The sequence below is a fragment of the Hirundo rustica genome, chromosome 5 (genome assembly GCF_015227805.2).
Source record: "Hirundo rustica isolate bHirRus1 chromosome 5, bHirRus1.pri.v3, whole genome shotgun sequence".
Lineage (NCBI taxonomy): Eukaryota > Metazoa > Chordata > Aves > Passeriformes > Hirundinidae > Hirundo > Hirundo rustica.
The window spans coordinates 71,848,902-71,854,347 of record NC_053454.1 but is presented as its reverse complement, the minus strand read 5'-3'; the positions used below and the strand labels follow the sequence as shown (position 1 = coordinate 71,854,347).

Here is a 5,446-nt window from a genome sequence, read left to right as displayed (position 1 = left end):
CAGATGGCAATTTTAAGTGGCCAGATACCCTTGAACCTTTCTTAAAGATGGAAATTGTGTTTGACACCTGATTTTCATGTACTGAGGATTAGAAAAGAGACATGTTACACACTGCTTTTGTAGATATTGCAGCCCTGAGTTCTCTTAGACTTCATGGGTAAATCCTTCAGATCCTGGAGATTCATCTGCATTCATCTGCCTATTGTACCACTACTCCTTCCAGGTATTTCAGTTTCAGAGACAGCCTCTGCCAAGTTCCCTGAATACCCCAAAAGGGATCTGGAAGGATAATTTCCCTGATTTCTTTGTGTTGGATTTGTGTGGCCGGGTTTTGATAGAAGGGGAGGGCTACAGGGGTGGCTTCTGTGACAAGTTGCCACAAGCTTCCCCTACGTCTGATGGAGCCAATGCCAACCAGCTCCAAGCTGGACCCACCACTGGCCAAGGCTGAGCTCATCGGTGAGGGTGGTAATGCCTATGGCTCATGTATTTAAGAAGAGGAAACCACAAACCCTGCACAACTGCAGCCACAGAGAGGAGCAAAAACACGTGAGAGAAACAACTCTGCAGACACCAAGGTCAGTGCAGAAGGACAGGGAGGAGGTTCTGCCCATGACGGTAATGGGTGAGTGATTTCTCCCTATCCTTAACTCACAAGCCTTTTGTTATATTTTCTCTTCCCTGTCCAGATGAGGAGGGCTGTGCTAGAGCAGCCTTGGTGGGCACCTGGCATCCTGTTAGGGTCATCAAACCCATCTTCCACAGTGAACAAAGGACATAAATTGTTCAGCTTCTCTCCAGTGACTCTGCCCTCCCTGAGAGTTCAGTTTATACCCTTGTCATTTTCAGACTCACTGACTATTTTTTCCTTCCTGATGGATTGAAAAAAGAATGTTGACCAATTTTTGATTCTCAGTAGTTAGGTCTCAGACCCATAATAGTTATAAGAGTATATCAGTCAGTGTTAGTGATACTTTGGCTTGGTTTTGGTTTTTTTTGTTTTTCATTTACGTATCTCTCTAGCTTTTGGAAGAGCACCCTCTTTATCTTCCTTTGTTGTTTAGCCATGACTGCTTATTTGTGTTTCAGGCGTGTTCAGTAAGTAGTGTGCGTTGGCACTCTGCTGCCTGTTGGGTGTCCTGTAGTCTTCATCTTGCCTTTATGGATTTAATTGTCTTGTGTGGAATTCTTTGTCTGTTCTTGGTAAACGTTCTCATTTTCACACAGTTCCCCGTGCTGAAATGAACACAACAGTAGCAGGCATGTTGACCTCTATTGCTCCCCAAAGATACGGAATCCAAGGGTGTCAGGTCATTCTTAAAGAGCAACCTTAATGTTCAGCAAGATATATGTGCATATATGCATTTATATGCTTGCGTATGTGTGTGTATATATTCATTATAGATAATTGTGCACATTATATATATAGGGCAGACGTGGCTGGTAAACAAACAACTGCAAAAGGACTTCTGGTTTTCCTGGGTATAACCAGACACAATTGAGGGTTCATTTCTATCTGTTCTGATTCCTGAGTTTGCCTGAAATATACACTGATAATAATTAGCATTTCTTAGCAAGTGGTTCTCAGACCTTTCTGAGTGTCATTATTCCTCTTTGCAGAGCACTTATGAGCCACAGAACAGAGAATTGGCAGAAGACAGTTCCTGTGATTCTTCATTTCACTCTGCTACCTATACTGGCATCTCTTTTATTTGTTAGGACCCCAAACTTCGTAAACTACTGGGGGCATTGCTTTCAATTTGCTATTATAATTATAGTTGACTTTATGTGGTAAACATGCCCAGATGAGGTCCTTACATCCATATTTCCAGTTCCTCTTTCACCTGCTTATAACAAATATTTGTGTTGTATCAATGTAACACAGAGTGATTTTTATGCAACAGATATTTCAAGGTGACTCATTTGCTTTTTAAGCACGTTTAATATGTGATAGCTCACTCTGATTGAATAAGGTGATACAGACACAACATTCACATCATTGGGCCTTTGAGATCATCCATGTTCCCATGACTCATGTGGGACATGTTCTAGAGAAATCCAGTGCTACCTACCAAAACCACTGAAGCACTATCTTTGCAGAAGTACATAGTCCATAAACAATACCCCATAAAACAAGAAATAAATAACAGCATTTTTGACCTTTCTAGGGTATAGCATCAACACCTAATGTATAGATTTGTTTTTTGCTTAATTCTTGTCCTGTGAGATGCACAGTCGTTCATTTTTCACTTCACCTGTCTGACTCCCATTTCTCCTATTAATCTATGTTACTCATCCAGTTTTTTCGCAATAGTTTGATACCAAGGCAAGTTCTGTGTCACATATCATCTCGAGCTGGAATATTCGGTAGCTACTCCCTTAACCCCATTTTACCTGTTTAGTCCCAAGCACAGCTATGCACATTTCCAGGTGAGGAAAAAACAAACAAACCAACAAACCTGTTTCTTTGGTGTTTAATGGCATACTACTTCAGTTTCTACGTCAGTGTCACACCATTGGGTGGATGTACAGATTAGGGAGCTTTATGTACAGAAGGGCACCCCATTGTCCACCAAAACTAACCAAGTTGCATATTGTATTTATGAAAGCACCTAACTTTGTGAAGATAGAAAAAACCAAAAACAACAAACCAACCCAAGAAGCGGCCTCAAGATTATAGAGTATCATTCCATAAAGTGCAAAGAGACTGAATTGGCAGAGTTAATTATTACTCAGCTGTCCATGTCGTTTTGTTAATAACTGGAGAGTCCAGTAGAACGCACACTAGCTCTATAGGCCTGTATTTTGCACATCACAATTTTACAGCAGTGACACTAGCAAGCCAAAAACTGCATACAAGGTTTCTCCATTTTTCTCTCATATGACTCAGAGAGCTGTCACCTCTCCCACATTGCCTGGTACAGTAATTACACTGGAATTTCACCTCCAAGACATAGTAACAGTAGAAGTTTGGTACTCTACCAATATTTAAAATTCTCTCACAGTCCTTCCTAATGTACTGATTCTTTGCTGTGCTGAATCAGCACAGCACTGAAAACCAATCTCTCCTCATAATCACTGACAGAAAGCAATGCCTTTGCAAGGGCAGAGTCAACAAAAACCAGGATTAGAATAGAGTGACAGTAGCTGCATCAACTCCTATAGCATCATTTTAAAATTATCTAAAATCAATAACCTTTCACTTCTGGAGCACGAGGTTCAATTCTGCATTTAGCCATGCATGAAAATGAGTCTGGCAATCTTGGGTGAGCCTCCACAGAATCATTCACATAATTTCCCGTGACTGGCAGATTTTACTGTAGAGAAAGAAGGAAAACGGATTAGAAAACAAAAGCGAGGTTTTGTCAAGTTGAAAAATCAAACATCAATAAATCTGAATGTCAGAATCACAAACCAGCAAATTCATATCTGAAGGCTTGGACCTTCGTGCAGCCCTTGAAAGGAGAGAATGAAAAGTGGAATAGAAGGCAGGATCTAGCGTAAGCCCAATGGAGCAGCCACCATGGCATCAATGGAGTAGTCATGGAAGCGTGGGCTGTGAGTGGGATGTTTGCACACCCACGGACTGCTGCTGAACTCTACTTCTTCTGCACCAGCAGAGCTCTCAGGACTGCCCACCCAGTACAGCAGGCACTTCTGGATCTCAAACATGCCCTGCAGTTTGCCAAGGCCAGCAGCCCTCCCCCACCTGCTGCCATGGATTCCAGGGGGCTGCTTGGAATCCAAAAGTTATCAGTGCAGTGAGGAAGACTGCAAGTCCTTCTTTTTCATGGAGGAGCTCAACCTGAACAACAAAACATACAAATTAAAACCTAAAAATACTCATGAAAGAGAAAAAAATTAGAAAAGGATGCAAGTAAGAGTGAGAGGCAAGTGAAGAATGGCAACCCCTCATCTGCCATAAGCGTGTTCTCAGCTGCTTTGGGTGACTAAAGGGAATATCTCCCATACAAAATGAACCCAGGTGACAGTGAACTACCTCAGTGAGGGCAGTGGACAGTCTTTTGATTCTGTACATACAAATTATTTGCGATTAGCTTTTCTCCTTATGTATAACTCTTCTTTTCTTTGACAAATACTAAACTTTGTGAAGCTAGAATTCTTTGAAATTAACCACACGATGATGCGCTGTCATTTCAAGGCTTAAATGGGAATGACAAAAGGTGCTATCTTTCATAGGGTGACACAAATCAAGGCACGTGCCTGATGCAGATGGTTCTCGTATGCACTTTCAAGAAGGGACTGCATCTTTACATTCACTTAAACAACATCTGTCTTAAAAGGATATGGATTCCAACTTGGAGCCCTGTGCATTACCGTGGTGTAAATACTGTAAAACTCATCTATATTTTTCAGTCAGTGCTTTGCCTAAAAATTTAGAGACAAAGTGAAAAAAAAAAAAAAAAAAAGACATAGAAACACAAGAGATTGATTGGCTTAACATAAATATAAGCTGGAACTATTTCTGTATGATTTAGCTGGTTTACTTTAATAAAAAGGGTAAAAGACACTCAGAAAGCGTCATCCAAAGCACCCATCACCTCTGCAGCTCTTCAGATTGTATTTAACACTCCTCAGTCATCATCCTGTTACGTGGGGAATCCTACAAATAAAACTAGAAAATCTAGAGCAAGAAAACTGCTGCTGTTTTCATCCAAATACTTGGATAGAAATGGAAAAAAAAAAAACCAAACATGAAAACCTGTCAGTTTCACAGCATAATTCTACCTGTTGTTTACCAAATTTACAGTACAACCACCCTCCTCCTTGCACGATCTCGAATAATTTTTCAGTTGTAGAAAATTTTTACTTACTGTTTTCCTTCCTCTTGGGTGTGTCCAAGACTTTAGAGTCAGGCTGGTGTTCGTGCATTTTTCCCCCTCTGGATTCTTGGACATTATGGCCTTCTCTAGGGAAGAAACAGTGTCACTGCCACCAGGAAGGAAATGCCCTGTCACACTCCTGTGTTGTAAAATAGAGACAGTCTTGCAGTTCACCTCTCATTTTCTCAATACCACTTCAGGGAATATAATTTTATGAAAAAAAAAGAAAAAAGAAACAAAGAAGAATGGCAGCAAACCTAATTTAACCACCCTTTGACTAAATACGCAAGGCACGTTAGAAGCTAACCCACCGTAGTCTTATTTAAAAATGGGTGGCTGAAAGGTGCTGTAGGATTTACAGAAAGAAAACAGGTTGTCTTGGAGGCTGGTGCCAAATAACTCCTTGCCTCAGTTATCACTCTTCAGTCAAAAAGGGCACGAAGAAACTTCCTAAGTCATTTAGCCAGCAACCCCCATGGAGTTAGGCTGGCCTCTCCTGTCAGTGATGAAACAGCCAAATTCTCTGAGAGCGGTGAGATACTCCTTTTATCCCTGGTAGAACTGCCTAAAGAGTCATCAAGTGTGGGAAACATGAGGCCCCT

General features: G+C 41.1%; 1 long non-coding RNA gene across 1 annotated transcript; it reads right to left on the bottom strand.

Annotated features, from left to right (window-relative positions):
• Nucleotides 1-3,210: 3,210 nt before the first annotated feature.
• Nucleotides 3,211-4,932, bottom strand: LOC120753471 (uncharacterized). The gene is made up of 3 exons (XR_005701104.2): nucleotides 4,836-4,932; nucleotides 3,710-3,805; nucleotides 3,211-3,317 (listed from the first exon to the last, which is right to left on the bottom strand). It is a non-coding gene; the product is annotated as an uncharacterized LOC120753471 (long non-coding RNA).
• Between the last annotated feature and the right edge of the window lie 514 nt (nucleotides 4,933-5,446).